The sequence below is a fragment of the Salmo salar genome, chromosome ssa15 (assembly GCF_905237065.1).
Source record: "Salmo salar chromosome ssa15, Ssal_v3.1, whole genome shotgun sequence".
Lineage (NCBI taxonomy): Eukaryota > Metazoa > Chordata > Actinopteri > Salmoniformes > Salmonidae > Salmo > Salmo salar.
Window position 1 is genome coordinate 92479352 of NC_059456.1, and position 18384 is coordinate 92497735.

Below are 18384 nucleotides of genomic sequence, written 5' to 3' on the forward strand. Positions count from 1 at the left end.
CATGGCTTCTGGTTGGGGTATGTACATATGGACACTGTGGAGAAGACATCATCAATGCACTTATTGATGAAGACAGTGACTGATGTGGTGTACTCCTCAATGCCATCGGAAAAATCCCGGAACATATTCCAGTCTGTTCTAGCAAAACAGTCCTATAGCTTAGCATCTGCTTCATCTAACCACTTTTTTATTGATCTAGTCACTGGTGCTTCCTGCTTTAGTTTTTGTTTGAAAGTAGGAATCAGAAGGATAGAATTATGGTCAGATTTGCCAAATGGAGGTCGAGGGAGAGCTTTGTACATGTCTCTGTGTGTGGAGTAAAGGTGCCCTATAGTTTTTTCCCACATTTAACATGCTGGTAGAAATTAGGATTTGAGTTTTCCTGCATTAAAGTCCACGGCCACTAGAAGCGCCACCTCTGGGTGTGCGTTTTCCTGTTTACTTGTTGCCGTATACAACTCATTTAGTGCGGTCTTAATGCCTGCATCGGTTTGTGGTGGTATGTAGACAGCTACGAAAAATACAGATTAAAATTCTCTTGGTAAATAGTGTGGTCTACAGCTTATCATGAGATTCTCTAGCGCAGGTGAGCAAAACCTCAAGATTTCCTTAGATTTTCTGCACCAGCTGTTGTTTACAAATATACATAGACCGACACCCCTTGTCTTACCAGAGGCAGCTGTTCTATCTTGCCGAAAAGCATAAAATCCGCCAACTGTATGTTATTAATGTCGTCGTTCAGCCACGACTCGGTGAAACATAAAATATAACAGTTTTTAATGTCCCGTTGGTAGGATATACGTGATCATAGTGTGTGTATTTGATTATCGATTGATTGTACATTGGCTAATAGGACTGATGGTAAAGGTAGATTTCCCTCTCTTCGTCCACGATAGCTCTGTCTCTTTCTCCTGCGAATTACGGGGATGAGGGCCTTGTCAGGCGTCTGAAGTAATAGCTTCCCATCCGACACGTTGAAGAAATAGTATTCGTATCATCCAAGATTCCCAAAGATTGGAAAGCTGCCGCGGTCATCCACTTCTTCAAAGGGGGTGACACTCTAGACCCAAACTGTTACAGACCTATATCAAATTTTCAAATCAAATTTATTTTTATATAACCCTTCGTACATCAGCTGATATCTCAAAGTGCTGTACAGAAACCCAGCCTAAAACCCCAAACAGCAAGCAAAGCATGTGAAAGAAGCACGGTGGCTAGGAAAAACTCCCTAGGAAAAACTCCCTAGAAAGGCCAAAAACCTAGGAAGAAACCTAGAGAGGAACCAGGCTATGAGGGGTGGCCAGTCCTCTTCTGGCTGTGCAGGGTGGATATTATAACAGAACATGGTCAAGATGTTAAAATGTTAAAATGTTCATAAATGACCAGCATGGTCAAATAATAATAATCATAGTAGTTGTCGAGGGTGCAACAAGCACGTCCGGTGAACAGGTCAGGGTTCCATAGCCGCAGGCAGAACAGTTGAAACTGGAGCAGCAGCACGGCCAGGTGGACTGGGGACAGCAAGGAGTCATCATACCAGGTAGTCCTGAGGCATGGTCCTAGGGCTCAGGTCCTCCGAGAGAAAGACAGAAAGAGAGAAAGAGAGAATTAGAGAGAGCATATTTAAATTCACACAGGACACCGGATAAGACAAGAGAAATACTCCAGATGTAACAGACTGACCCTAGCCCCCCGACACATAAACTACTGCAGCATAAATACTGGAGTCTGAGACAGGAGGGATCAGAAGACACTGTGGCCCCATCCGATGATACCCCCGGACAGGGCCAAACAGGCAGGATATAACCCCACCCACTTTGCCAAAGCACAGCCCCCACACCACTAGAGGGATGTCTCCAACCACCAACTTACCATCCTAAGACAAGGCCGAGTATAGCCCACAACGATCTCCGCCATGGCACAACCCAAGGGGGGCGCCAACCCAGACAGGAGGACCACGTCAGTGACTCAAGTGACGCACCCCTCCCATGGACGGCATGGAAGAACACCAGTAAGCCAGTGACTCAGCCCCTGTAAAAGGGTTAGAGGCAGAGAATCCCAGTGGAAAGAGGGGAACCGGCAAGGCAGAGACAGCAAGGGCGGTTCGTTGCTCCAGCCTTTCCGTTCACCTTCACACTCCTGGGCCAGACTATACTTAATCATAGGACCTACTGAAGAGATAAGTCTTCAGTAAAGACTTAAAGGTTGAGACTGAGTCTGCGTCTCTCACATTGGTAGGCAGACCATTCCATAAAAATTGAGCTCTATAGGAGAAAGCCCTACCTCCAGCCGTTTGCTTAGAAATTCTAGGGACAATTAGGAGGCCTGCGTCTTGTGACCGTAGCGTACGTGTAGGTATGTACGGCAGGACCAAATCGGAAAGATAGGTAGGAGCAAGCCCATGTAATGCTTTGTAGGTTAGCAGTAAAACCTTGAAATCAGCCCTTGCCTTAACAGGAAGCCAGTGTAGGGAGGCTAGCACTGGAGTAATATGATCACATTTTTTGGTTCTAGTCAGGATTCTAGCAGCCGTATTTAGCACTAACTGAAGTTTATTTAGTGCTTTATCCGGGTAGCCGGAAAGTAGAGCATTGCAGTAGTCCAGCCTAGAAGTAACAAAAGCATGGATTAATTTTTCTGCATCATTTTTTGACAGAAAATTTCTGACTTTTGCAATGTTACGTAGATGGAAAAAAGCTGTCCTTGAAACAGTCTTGATATGTTCTTCAAAAGAGAGATCAGGGTCCAGAGTAACGCCGAGGTCTTTCACAGTTTTATTTGAGACGACTGTACAACCATCCAGATTAATTGTCAGATTCAACAGAAGATCTCTTTGTTTCTTGGGACCTAGAACAAGCATCTCTGTTTTGTCTGAGTTTAAAAGTAGAAAGTTTGCAGCCATCCACTTCTTTATGTCTGAAACACAGGCTTCTAGCGAGGGCAATTTTGGGGCTTCACCATGTTTCATTGAAATGTACAGCTGTGTGTCGTCCGCATAGCAGTGAAATTTAACATTATGTTTTCGAATGACATCCCCAAGAGGTAAAATATATAGTGAAAACAATAGTGGTCCTAAAACGGAACCTTGAGGAACACTGAAATTTACAATTGATTTGTCAGAGGACAAACCATTCACAGAGACAAACTGATATCTTTCCGACAGATAAGATCTAAACCAGGCCAGAACTTGTCCATGTAGACCAATTTGGGTTTCCAATCTCTCCAAAAGAATGTGGTGATCGATGGTATCAAAAGCGGCACTAAGATCTAGGAGCACGAGGACAGATGCAGAGCCTCGGTCTGACGTCATTAAAAGGTCATTTACCACCTTCACAAGTGCAGTCTCAGTGCTATGATGGGGTCTAAAACCAGACTGAAGCGTTTCGTATATATTGTTTGTCTTCAGGAAGGCAGTGAGTTGCTGTGCAACAGCTTTTTCTAAAATTTTTGAGAGGAATGGAAGATTCGATATAGGCCGATAGTTTTTTATAATTTCTGGATCAAGATTCGGCTTTTTCAAGAGAGGCTTTATTACTGCCACTTTTAGTGAGCTTGGTACACATCCGGTGGATAGAGAGACGTTTATTATGTTCAACATAGGAGGGCCAAGCACAGGAAGCAGCTCTTTCAGTAGTTTAGTTGGAATAGGGTCCAGTATGCAGCTTGAGGGTTTGGAGGCCATGATTATTTTCATCATTGTGTCAAGAGATATAGTACAAAAACACTTTAGTATCTCCCTTGATCCTAGGTCCTGGCAGAGTTGTGTAGACTCAGGACAATGGAGCTTTGGAGGAATACCCAGATTTAAAGAGGAGTCTGTAATTTGCTTTCTAATCATCATGATATTTTCCTCAAAGAAGTTCATAAATTTATTACTGCTGAAGTGAAAGCCATCCTCCATTTGCGAAGGCTGCTTTTTAGTTAGCTTTGCGACAGTATCAAAAAGAAATTTCGGATTGTTCTTATTTTCCTCAATTAAGTTGGAAAAATAGGATGATCGAGCAGCACGGTACTGTCTTTCCAAGCTAGTCGGAAGACTTCCAGTTTGGTGTGGCGCCATTTCCGTTCCAATTTTCTGGAAGCTTGCTTCAGTGCTCGTGTATTTTCTGTATACCAGGAAGCTAGTTTCTTATGACAGATGTTTTTAGTTTTTATGGGTGCAACTGCATCTAGGGTATTGCGCAAGGTTAAATTGAGTTCCTCGGTTAGGTGGTTAACTGATTTTTGTCCTCTGACGTCCTTGGGTAGGCGGAAGGAGTCTGGAAGGGCATCAAGGAATCTTTGGGTTGTCTGAGAATTTATAGCACGACTTTTAATGCTCCTTGGTTGGGGTCTGAGCAGATTATTTGTTGCAATTGCAAACGTAATAAAATGGTGGTCCGATAGTCCAGGATTATGAGGAAAAACATTAAGATCCACAACATTTATTCCATGGGACAAAACTAGGTCCAGAGTATGACTGTGGCAGTGAGTAGGTCCAGAGACATGTTGGACAAAACCCACTGAGTCGATGATGGCTCCGAAAGCCTTTTGGAGTGGGTCTGTCGACTTTTCCATGTGAATGTTAAAGTCACCAAAAATTAGAATATTATCTGCTATGACTACAAGATCCGATAGGAATTCAGGGAACTCAGTGAGGAACACTGCATATGGCCCAGGAGGCCTGTAAACAGTAGCTATAAAAAGTGAGTGAGTAGGCTGCATAGATTTCATGACTAGAAGCTCAAAAGACGAAAACGTCATAGTTTTTTTTTTTGGAAATTGAAATTTGCTATCGTAAATGTTAGCAACACCTCCGCCTTTGCCGGATGCACGGGGGTATGGTCACTAGTGTAACCAGGGGGTGAGGCCTCATTTAACACAGTAAATTCATCAGGCTTAAGCCATGTTTCAGTCAGGCCAATCACATCAAGATTATTATCAGTGATTAGTTCATTGACTATAACTGCCTTGGAAGTGAGGGATCTAACATTAAGTAACCCAATTTTGAGCTGTGAGGTATCACAATCTCTTTCAATAATGGCAGGAATGGAGGAGGTCTTTATACTAGTGAGATTGCTAAAGCGAACACCGCCATTTTTAATTTTGCCCAACCTAGATCGAGGCACAGACACGGTCTCAATGGGGAAAGCTGAGCTGACTACGCTGACTGTGCTAGTGGCAGACTCCACTAGGCTGCACCCTATTTCATTGTGGAGCTAGAGGAGTTAGAGCCCTGTCTATGTTTGTAGATAAGATGAGAGCACCCCTCCAGCTAGGATGGAGTCCGTCACTCCTCAACAGGCCAGGCTTGGTCCTGTTTGTGGGTGAGTCCCAGAAAGAGGGCCAATTATCTACAAATTCTATCTTTTGGGAGGGGCAGAAAACAGTTTTCAACCAGCGATTGAGTTGTGAAACTCTGCTGTAGAGCTCATCACTCCCCCTAACTGGGAGGGGGCCAGAGACAATTAATTGATGCCGACACATCTTTCTAGCTGATTTACACGCTGAAGCTATGTTGCGCTTGGTGACCTCTGACTGTTTCATCCTAACATCGTTGGTGCCGACGTGGATAACAATATCTCTATACTCTCTACACTCGCCAGTTTTAGCTTTAGCCAGCACCGTCTTTAGATTAGCCTTAACGTCGGTAGCCCTGCCCCCTGGTAAACAGTGTATGATCGCTGGATGATTAGTTTTAAGTCTAATACTGCGGGTAATGGAGTCGCCAATGACTAGGGTTTTCAATTTGTCAGAGCTAATGGTGGGAGCCGTCGGCGTCTCAGACCCCACAACGGGAGGAGTAGAGACCAGAGAAGTCTCGGCCTCCGACTCCGACTCGCTTAATGGGGAGAACCGGTTGAAAGTTTCTGTCGGCTGTATAAGCGACACCGGTTGAGCATTCCTACAGCGTTTCCCTCCAGAAGCCATGAGAAAGATGTCCGGCTGCGGGGACCGTGCAAGGGGGTTTATACTAACGTTACTATCTGTACTTACTGGTGGCACAGACGCTGTTTCATCCTTTCCTACACTGAAATTACCCTTGCCTAACGATCGCGTCTGAAGCTGGGCTTGCAGCACAGCTATCCTTGCCGTAAGGCGATCGTTCTCCTGTATATTATAAGTACAACGACGGCAATTAGAAGGCATCATGTTAATGTTACTTAGCTTCGGCTGTTTGAAGTCCTGACGAACCATGTCCAGATAAAACCTCCGGGGTGAAAAAGTTGAATGAAAAAAGTTGAGTGAGGGAAAAAGTAAAAATATACGGTAATGAAAAAGTAAAAAACCGTCAGGTAGCAAAGTAAGATCGGCAACAAAACGCACAGCAGCGTAAACAAGTCTGCAAGTTGTGACCGGAAACAGGAAGTTCATCCTGCCCTGCCTTTCTAAAGTCTTCGAAAGCCACGTTAACAAACAGATCTGTCAAGTGTCATTGTGCAGCGGGTAGGACGGAGTCAGGTGCAGGACACAGAACTGAGTTAAAAACGTACTTTACTCTAATAAACCAACAAAAGGAATTCCACGCAGGGAAAATACTCCAGCTCACAGAAATAGCGAACACTTAACAACGAACAAACACGCAAAAAACCATGTGGGAACCAGAGGGTTAAATAGGGAATAAATAATAATGTAATGGAAAGCAGGTGTGTACAATAAAGACAAAACAAATGGACAATGAAATGTAGATCAGCGGCGACTAGAAAGCCGGTGACGTCGACCGCCGAACGCCGCCCGAACACGGAGAGGCACCAACTTCGGCGGAAGTCGTGACAGTACCCCCCCCTTGACGCATGGCTCCAGCAGCGCGCCGACACCGGCCTCGGGGACGACCCGGAGGACGAGGCGCAGGACGATCCAGGTGGAGACGGTGAAATTCCTGCAGTAAGGAAGGGTCAAGGATGTCCTCCACTGGCACCCAGCATCTCTCCTCCAGACCGTACCCCTCCCACTCCACAAGGTACTGAAGGTCCCTCGCCCGACGCCTTGAGTCCATGATAGCTCGAACAGTATACGCCGGGGCCACCTCGATGTCCAGAGGGAGCGGAGGAACCTCCTGCACCTCAGACTCCTGGAGCGGACCAGCCACCACCGGCCTGAGGAGAGACACATGGAATGAGGGGTTAATACGGTAATCAGGGGGGAGCTGTAACCTATAACAAACCTCGTTCAGTCTCCTCAGGACTTTAAATGGCCCCACAAACCGCGGACCCAGCTTCCGGCAGGGCAGGCGAAGTGGCAGGTTTTGGGTTGAGAGCCAGACCGGGGCCTCACTGCGGTGGCGGTCGGTGCTCGCCTTCTGCTGCCTGATGGCCCGTTGCAGGTGCACATGAGCAGCGTCCCATGTCTCCTCTGAGCGCCGAAACAATTCATCCACCGCAGGTGCATCGATCTGGCTCTGATGCCACTGTTCCAGGACCGGCTGATAACCTAGTACACACTGAGAAGTTGATAGGTTAGTGGAGGAGTGGCGGAAGGAGTTTTGGTACATCTCTGCCCAGGGGATGAACATTGCCCACTCCCCCGGCCGGTCCTGGCAAAAGGACCGCAGAAACCTACCCATATCCTGGTTAACTCTCTCCACCTGCCTGTTACTCTCGAGGTGAAAACCTGATGTGAGGCTGACCGAGACCCCCAGATGTTCCATAAACGCCCTCCAGACCCTAGAAGTGAACTGGGGACCCCGATCAGAAACTATATCTTCAGGCACCCCGTAGTGCCGGAAGACGTGGGTGAACAGGGCCTCCGCAGTCTGTAGAGCCGTAGGGAGACTGGGCAAAGGAAGCAGATGGCAGGACTTAGAAAACCGATCCACAACGACCAGGATCATGGTGTTTCCCTGTGACGGAGGAAGATCCGTCACGAAATCCACCAATAGGTGTGACCACGGCCGTTGTGGAACGGGTAGAGGTTGTAATTTCCCTCTGGGCAGGTGTCTAGGTGCCTTGCACTGGGCACACATCAAGCAGGAGGAAACATAAACCCTTACGTCCTTAGCTAAAGTGGGCCACCAGTACTTCCCACTAAGACAGTGCACTGTCCGACCGATGCCAGGATGACCAGAGGAGGGTGACGTGTGGGCCCAACAGATTAAACGATCGTGGACATCAGACGGAACGTACAGACGCCCAACTGGACACTGGGTGGGAGTGGGCTCTGTACGTAACGCCCGCTCGATGTGCACGTCCACCTCCCATACCACCGGTGCCACCAGGCAAGAAGCCGGAAGAATGGGAGTGGGATCCGTGGACCGCTCCTCTGTGACATACATCCGGGAAAGTGTGTCTGCCTTAGCGTTCTGGGAACCTGGTCTGTAGGATAGGGTGAAAACAAAACGGGTGAAAAACATGGCCCACCTTGCCTGGCGAGGGTTCAGCCTCCTCGTCGCCCGGATGTACTCCAGATTGCGGTGGTCAGTCCAAATGAGAAAAGGGTGTTTAGCCCCCTTTAAGCCAATGCCTCCATGCCTTCAAAGCCTTGACGACAGCCAACAACTCCCTGTCCCCCACATCATAGTTTCGCTCCGCCGGGCTGAGCTTCTTCGAAAAGAAAGCACAGGGGCGGAGCTTTGTTTGTGTACCCGAGCACTGAGACAGCACAGCTCCTATCCCAGCCTCGGACGCGTCCACCTCCACTATAAATGCCAAGCAGGGATCAGGATGAGCCAGCACGGGAGCCGAGGTAAACAGAGCCTTCAAGTGACCAAAAGCCCTGTCCGCCCCAGCTGACCACTGCAGTCGCACCGGTCCCCCCTTCAGCAATGAGGTAATGGGAGCCGCTACTTGACCAAAGCCCCGGATAAACCTCCGGTAGTAGTTGGCAAACCCTAAGAACCGCTGCACCTCCTTTACCGTGGTTGGAGTCGGCCAATTACGCACGGCTGAAATGCGGTCATTTTCCATCTCCACCCCTGACGCGGAAAGGCGGTACCCTAGGAAGGAGACGGACTGTTGGAAGAACAGACTTGACGTACAGGTCATGCTCCAACAGTCGACCAAGCACCCTGCGCACCAGAGACACATGCTCGGCGCGTGTAGCGGAGTATATCAGAATGTCATCTATATACACCACTACACCCTGCCCGTACAGGTCCCTGAAAATCTCGTCTACAAAGGATTGGAAGACTGATGGAGCATTCATCAACCCGTACTCATAGTGCCCGAGGTACTCATAGTGCCCAGAGGTGGTACTAAATGCCGTCTTCCACTCATCCCCCTCCCGGATACGCACCAGGTTGTAAGTGCTCCTGAGATCCAATTTTGTGAAGAAGCGCGCCCCGTGCATTGACTTTGTCACACTGGCTATGAGAGGCAGCGGGTAACTGTACTTCACAGTGATCTGATTTATACCTTGATAGTCAATACACGGGCATAAACCTCCATCCTTCTTCTTCACAAAAAAGAAACTCGAGGAGGCAGGTGAACTGGAAGGCCGAATGTATCCCTGCCCCAGAGATTCGGAGACATATGTTTCCATAGCCGCCGTCTCCTCCTGTGACAGAGGATACACGTGACTCCTGGGAAGTGCTGCGTCTACCAGGAAATTTATCGCACAATCCCCCCGTCGATGGGGTGATAGTTGAGTCGCCTTCTTCTTACAGAAGGCGAGAGCCAAATCGGCATATTCAGGGGGGATGTGCACGGTGGAGACCTGGTTTGGACTCTCCACCATAGTTGCACCTATGGAAACACCTACACACCTCCCTGAGCGCTGACGTGACCATCCCTTGAGAGCCCTCTGTTGCCACGAAATAGTGGGGTCATGATTGGCCAACCAGGGAAGGCCCAACACCACGGGAAACGCAGGGGAATCAATCAGGAAGAGACTAATTCTCTCCTCATGACCCTCCTGCGTTATCATACATAGTGGAGCTGTGGCCTCCCTAATCAGCCCCGACCCTAAAGGACGACTATCTAAGGCATGTACAGGGAATGGCACATCAACAGGAACAATAGGGATCCCTAATCTAAGTGCAAATGAACAGTCAATAAAGTTCCCAGCTGCACCTGAATCTACTAGCGCCTTATGCGGGGAAAACTCATGAAATTCTACACACACACACATGTGCGCAACAGGGAGCCCTGGGTGAGTCGGGTGCCTACTCACCTGGGATGATCCACCAGTGCCCTGCTTGCTGCCTCGACTCCCTGGGGAACCTCCCCAGCACCGACCAGCAGTGTGCCCTCTGCGGCCACATGTGGTGCAGGAAACGACCTCCCTAGGTGTAGGGTCGGAGGTGCTGGGGGATGGAATGGACGGGCCCCGATCTGGACGTCCGCGGGTGGCCAACAGGTTATCCAGCCGGATGGATAAATCCACCAGCTGGTCGAGGGTAAGGGTGGTGTCCCTGCATGCCAGCTCCCGACGAACGTCCTCATGTAGACTGCACCGGTAATGGTCGATCAGGGCCCTTTCATTCCATCCCGCGCTGGCCGGCAGGGTCCTGAAGTCCAGTGCAAAGTCCTGTGCGCTCCTCATCCCCTGTCTAAGATGGAACAAACGTTCCCTCGCCGCTCTCCCCTCAGGTGGATGATCGAAGACCGCCCGGAAGCGGCGGGTGAAATCCTCATAGTGGACCAACGCTGCGCCTTCTCTCCCCCATACGGCGTTGGCCCACTCAAGTGCTCTCCCCGACAAACACGAGATGAGGGCCGACACGCTCTCGTGTCCCAAGGGAGCCGGGTGGACAGTCACCAGGTAGAGCTCCAACTGGAGTAGGAACCCCTGGCACCCGGCAGCCGTCCCATCATATGCCCTCAGGAGCTAGAGCCGAATCCCACTGGGTCCAGGTGACGGAGGGGTGGACAGTGGTGTGGGTTGGGGTGAAGTGGATGGGGGTGTGGGAAAACCCCCTCTCTCCCATTGCTCCATGCTGTGCAGCACGCAATCCATGGCTGGGCCAAGATTTTGGAGCATCGTCGCGTGCTGCTGGACGCGCTCCTCCACCGGTAACGGAGGACTGGATGCACCTGCTGACTCCATATTTTGGTGCGTGTTTCTGTCAAGTGTCAATGTGCAGCGGGTAGGACGGAGTCAGGCGCAGGACAAAGAACTGAATAAAAACGTACTTTACTCAAATAAACCAACAAAAGTAATTCCACGCAGGGAAAATACTCCAGCTCACAGAAATAGCGAACACTTAACAATGAACAAACACGCACAAAACCATGTGGGAACCAGAGGGTTAAATAGGGAATAAATAATAATGTGTCACGATTCCCACCGACGGTGGCGCCCCCTCCTGCTCGGGTGGCGCTCGGCGGTCGTCGTCACCGGTCTATTAGCTGCCACCGATTCCCTTTGCTTTTCCCTTTTTTTATTTTACACACCTGTGGTAAATTAGCCATTAGAAGGGCTATTTAGGTTAGCTGGCCCGCTAATTGTTGTTTCCAACTGTCATGTTCGGCTTGGCATTGTCACACTTTATTTATTCCCCTGTGTTTGGGAACTTTGATTTTCTTTCTCAAAGTGTTATTAATAGAACAACACTCCCTGTGCTCGTTGCTTCCTGCGCCTCATTCCTAATCACGACTACCAACGCCGTTACATAATGTAATGGAAACCTGGTGTGCACAATAAAGACAAAACAAATGGACAATGAAACGTAGATCGGTGGCGGCTAGAAAGCCGGTGACGTCGACCGCCGAACGCTGCCAGAACAAGGAGAGGCACCAACTTCAGCGGAAGTCGTGACAAGATCCCTGACCATTTCGAATCCCACCGTACCTTCTCCGCTGTGCAATCCGGTTTCCGAGCTGGTCACGGGTGCACCTCAGCCACGCTCAAGGTCCTAAACGATATCATAACCGTCATCGATAAAAGACAGTACTGTGCAGCCGTCTTCATCGACCTGGCCAAGGCTTTCGACTCAATCACCGTATTCTTATTGGCAGACTCAACAGCCTTGGTTTCTCAAATGACTGCCTCGCCTGGTTCACCAACTACTTCCCAAATAGAGTTCAGTGTGTCAAATTGGAGGGCCTGTTGTCCAGACATCTGGCAGTCTCTATGGGGGTACCACAGGGTTCAATTCTCGGGCCGACTCTTTTCTCTGTATATATCAATGGGGTGATTCCTTGATCCTTGATCCACCTCTACGCAGACGACACCATTCTGTATACTTCTGGCCCTTATTTGGACACTGTGTTAATAAACCTCCAGACAAGCCTCAATGCCATACAACTCTCCTTCCGTGGCCTCCAACTGCTCTTAAATGCAAGTAAAACTAAATGCATGCTCTTCAACCAATCGCTGCTCGCACCTGCCCGCCCGACTAGCATCACTACTCTGGACGGTTCTGACTTAGAATATGTGGACAACTACAAATACCTAGGTGTCTGGCTAGACTGTAAACTCTCCTTCCAGACTCATATAAGCATCTCCAACCCAATCCGATCGGCTTCCTATTTCGCAACAAAGCCTCCTTCACTCACGCTGCCAAACATACCCTAGTAAAACTGACTATCCTACCGATCCTCGACTTCAGCGATGTCATTTACAAAATAGCCTCCAACACTCTACTCAGCAAACTGGATGCAGTCTATCACAGTGCCATCCGTTTTGTCACCAAAGCCCCATATACCACCCACCACTGCGATCTGTATGCTCTCGTCGGCTGGCCCTCGCTACATATTTGTCGCCAGACCCACTGGCTCCAGGTCATCTATAAGTCTTTGCTAGGTAAAGCGCCGCCTTGTCTCAGCTCACTGGTCACCATAACAACACCCACCCGTAGCACGCGCTCCAGCATGTATATCTCTCTGGTCATCCCCAAAGCCAACACCTCGTTTGGCCGCCTTTCCTTCCAGTTCTCTGTTGCCAATGACTGGAACGAATTGCAAAAATCGCTGAATTTGGAGACTTATATCTCCCTCACTAACTTTAAGCATCAGCTCTCTGAGCAGCTTACCGATCGCTGCAGCTGTACACAGCCCATCTGTAAATAGCCCATCCAACTACCTACCTCATCCCCATATTGTTTTTATTTACTTTTTTTGCTCTTTTGCACACCAGTATTTCTACTTGCACATCATCATCTGCACATCTGTCACTCCAGTGTTAATTTGCTAAATTGTAATTACTTCGCTACTATTGGCCTATTTATTGCCTTACCTCCTTACTCCATTTGAACACACTGTATATAGATTTTTCTATTGTGTTGTTGACTGTACTTTCATTTATCCCATGTGTAACTCTGTGTTGTTGTTTTTTGTCGCACTGCTTTGCTTTGTCTTGGCCAGGTCGCAGTTGTAAATGAGAACTTGTTCTCAACTGGCCTACCTGGTTAAATAAAGGTGAAATATTATTATAGATTTTTTTTAATTCCTCCAGTATGGGGTGAGTAATCGTTGTCCTGATATCTAGAAACTCTTTTCGGTCATAAGACACGGTGGTAGAAACATAACTTACAAATAACGATTATTTTGTGTTGTTTGTAACTTATTTTTGTACTTATTTTGTACATAATGTTGCCGCTACCGTCTCTTATGACCGAAAATAACTTCTGGACATTAGGACTGCGATTACTCACCACGGACTGGCAAAAATTTTTTTTCCTTTAACGAGTCTGACTAGGCCGACCCGAACCATATACTGCTTTTTCGGGAACAGGCCCAGATCCCTATGATTTGCGTGAAGAGGAGGCAGTGTAAAAGGGGCCGGAGGGCGGGCTGCCTTCTGAGAATTTGTAGGTGATCGAATAAACCCCCACTTCCTTCCATTCTGCTAGAAAACATGCAATCTTTGGACAATAAAATATATGAGTTACGCGGAAGATTAAACTACCAACGGGACATTCAAAACTGTAATATCTTATACTTCACGGAGATGTGGCTGAACGACGGCACTATCAACATACAGCTGGCTGGTTATACGCTGCCCGTGCAGGATAGAACAGCAGCGTCTGGTAAGACAAGGGGTGGCATTGAATGAGCTGTATTCCACCATAAGCCAACAAGAAAACGCTCAGCCAGAGGAGGCGCTCCTAGTGGCCGGGGACTTTAATGCAGGGAAACTCAAATCCGTTTTGCATCATTTCTATCAGAATGTTAAATGTGCAACCAGAGGGGAAAAAACTCTGGACCACCTTTACTCAACACACAGAGACGCATACAAAGCTCTCCCTCGCCCTCCATTTGGTAAATCTGACCATAATTCTATCCTCCTGATTCCTACTTTCAAACAAAAACTTAAGCAGGAAGCACCAGTGACTAGATCAATAAAAAAGTGGTCAGATGAAGCCGATGCTAAGCTACAGAACTGTTTTGCTAGCACAGACTGGAATATGTTCCGGGATTCCTCCGATGGCATTGAGGAGTACACCACGTCAGTCATTGGCTTCATCAATAAGTGCATAGATGACGTCATCCCCACAGTGACCGTACCTACATACCCCAACCAGAAGCCATGGATTACAGGCAACACCCACACTGAGCTAAAGGCTAGAGCTGCCGCTTTCAAGGAGCAGGACTCTAACCCGGAAGCTTCTAAGAAATCCCGCTATGCCCTCGAACAAACCATCAAACAGGTAAAGCGTGAATACAGAACTAAGATCGAATCATACTACACCGGGTCTGACGCTCGTCAGATGTGGCAGGGCTTTCAAACCATTACACACCACAAAGGGAAGCACAGCCGAGAGCTGCCCAGTGACACGAGCGTACCAGATGAGCTAAATTACTTCTATGCTTGCTTCGAGGCAAATAACACTGAAACATGCATGAGAGCACCAGCTGTTCTGGAAAACTGTGTGATCATGCTCTCCGCAGCTGATGTGAATAAGACCTTTAAAAAGGCCAAGATTCACAAGGCCGCAGGGCCAGATGGATTACCAGGACGTGTACTGCGAGCATGCGCTGACCAACTGGCAAGTGTCTTCACTGACATTTTCAACCTCTCCCTGTCCGAGTCTGTAATACCAACATATTTTAAGCAGACCACCATAGTGCCTGTGCCCAAGAACACAAACTTAACCTGCCTAAACGACTACCGACCCGTAGCACTCACTTCTGTAGCCATGAAGTGCTTTGAAAGGCTGATTATGGCTCACAGCAACATCATTATCCCAGAAACGCTAGACCCACTCCAATTTGCATACCGCCCCAACAGATACACAAATTATGCAATCTCTATTGCACTGCACACTGCTCTTTCCCACCTGGACAAAAGGAACACCTATGTGAGAATTCTATTCATTGACTACAGCTCAGTGTTCAACACCATAGTGCCCACAAAGCTCATCACTAAGCTAAGGACCCTGGGACTAAACACCTCTCTCTGCAACTGGGTCCTGGACTTCCTGACGAGCCTCACCCAGGTGGTAAGGGTAGGTAACAACACATCCGCCACGCTGATCCTCAACACAGGGGCCCCTCAGGTGTGTGTCTTCAGTCGCCTCCTGTACTCCCTGTTCACTCATGACTGTATGGCCAGGCACGACTCCAACACCATCATTAAGTTTGCCGAAGACACAACAGTTGTAGGCCTGATCACCGACAACGACGAGATAAGTTATAGGGAGGAGGTTAGAGACCTGGCCGTGGGTTGCCAGGACAACAACCTCTCCCTCAACTTGATCAAGACAAAGGAGATGATTGTGGACAACAGGAAAAGAAGGACCGAGCACGCCCCCATTCTCAACGACGGGGCTGTAGTGGAGCAGGTTGAGAGCTTCAAGTTTTTTGTGTCCACATCATCAACAAACTAACATGGTCCAAGCACACCAAGACAGTCGTGAAGAGGGCACGACAAAACCTATTCCTCCTCAGGAGATCCTCAAAAGGTTCTACAGCTGCACCATCGGGAGCATCCTGACTGGTTGCATCACTGCCTGGTATGGCAACTGCTCGGCCTCCGACCGCAAGGCACTACAGATGGTAATGCGTACGGCCCAGTACATCACTGGGGCCAAGCTTCCTGCTATATACCAGGCGGTGTCAGAGGAAGGCCCAAAAAATTGTCAAAGACTCTAGACACCCTAGTCATAGACTGTTCTCTCTGCTACCGCACAGCAAGCGGTACCGGAGCGCCAAGTCTAGGTCCCAGAGGCTTCTACACAACTTCTACCACCAAGCCATAAGAATCCTGAACATGTAATCAAATGGCTACCCAGACTATTCGCATTGCACCCCTCCTCCCTCTTTTTTTACGCAGCTGCTACTCTCTGTTTATTATTTCTGCGTAGTCACTTGAATAACTCTACCTATGTACATATTACCTCAATTACCTTGACTAACCGGTGCCCCTGCACATTGACTCTGTACCGGTGCACCCTGTATATAGCCTCTCTATTGTTATTTTACTGCTGCTCTTCAATTATTTGTTACTTGTATTTTCTTTTTTTAGTATTTTTTTGTATTTTTTTCTTAAAACTGCATTGTTGGTTAAGGGCTTGTAAGTAAGCTTAACACTGTAAGCTTACCTGTTGTATTCGGCATATGTGAGATTTGATTTGATTTGATTTGAATAGCTGACATTATTGATAATATGTTATAGACTGCACCAACTTAACGTGAGTTCTTGCTTGTCATAGAACTACTGTCTGCGATAGAGGTCAAATGACTCAACCCTAGATCTAAGACAGGGTGCAACAGACACTCAACCCCCCTTCCTCCCTGGCTCCATCCGTTGCTAGGTAATGAATAAGTTGCTTGGATACAGGCCTAGTATCCACATAAAGCGTCTTTATCTCTTAGTCACATGACCAAGCTTGAATAACAGCACTAATGGGGAGGAGGACAGAGCTGCCCCAGTGGGGAGTGTGACTGAGGCTTTCCTCCCAGACAGTCCCTACCCCATTCCTTGTTTTTATTTTCGCTCATCCTGTGTTCAATGAAACAGGGACAATATGGTTTTCTCTATGTAGTATGTGCTGGAATAGAACAAAATGTAGTGAAAAACGAGCATGCTGGTACCCATGGACATAACGCTAGTTAGCACTGGCTTGCGAAACTGCCTCTTACTTCATTCACACTGGGCATAGAGACATACAACATTCATTCACGAGTTCATCCGACTCTGGATAAGTAGATAAAGTGCTTCATTGGCAAAATCCCGAAGTATCCCTGCAGTGGAATGACAACAATCAGTAAGCAAATAAACATTTTCACAGTCAACAATATGCTTATTTTTCAAAAGTGGCTTGTATCATTCTCTTTCATTCAATAGAGAAGCTTCAACTTGTTTACAGAGATCATCAGTAGGCCCAGAGGTGTCATGCCCATAAGGGGCACAGGGGCATGTGCCCACTCAGATTTGTCCTGTTTAATAATAATTATAATTATAATACTGTAATACTACTAGCCACCTGGCCATTTTCTGATGAAGAAAAGTAATCTAGATTCTAGATTCTTCTGCTCTTAGCAATTTTCGGGTTAATCTCCAACCTTCCGTTCTTAAGCAAAATTCTGGAAAAATTAGTTTTCAAACAGCTAAATGGTTTTTTTTAAAGTGCCAACTGTATTTTTGAAAACTCCAATCTGGTTTTCAGGCCCAACACAGCACAGAGACAGTCTTAGTTAAAGTGGTAAATTATCTTAGAGCCAACACAGATGCCAAACAGAAAATTAGGATAATGCCCTTTTAGTGTAAGAGTTGTTTGAAAAGACCGCCTGAAATTTCAGCCTGTTTTGGTGGGATGGAGTTTTGGCCTGCCTGGTGACGTCACCAGGCGATAAATTAGTTAATAGACCAATAAGAAAGAGAGTTACAAACGTCTCTGCCAATAACAGCTAGTTTTCAGTTTTCCCCTCCCCACTCAGACCCCTCCCAGATAGTCCTAGCAAAATTCTTGCTTGATAAATAAATAAGCTATTTTTGTTTATTTTTGATCATTTTAATCGAAAACAATCACAGTAAGTGTTATCCAGAAATTATTTTATATTGAGATACTAAAAATTTGTACAATGGACCTTTAAAGGAAAAAATGTGCTCATTCCATGGAGGACCGAAGCAGCACCTTCTCTTCCTGGGGTCCAGCAAAATTAAGTCAGTTTATACAATTTTAAAACATTACAATACATTCACAGATATATACAACTAGTGTAGTTTGTGTCACAGATGCTTTTGAGTGGATTTTGCAGAGACTGTATCGAGGCGACAATTCACTTTGTAGTACATGACTTTGTAGTACAAACTGATGTAAACTTTAATTGAAATAGCTGCCAGACAAATTCCAGTATTCAGGATAGTCTGACAAAATGCAGGATTTTCAAGCATCGGATGTTGTGTAATCCTTCTGGGGAACATGAGTATCATGATGTACGCTCTGGCTTTATCAGAAAGCTTGGATTACCAAAATGCACTTGCAGAGACCTGAGTCCTAAAAGTCAATACATGTTTGGTCATCGTGGGTATTGAATTGGATAGATGGGTTGAAAGAAAAACGGATTACTTCCTTAATAACAT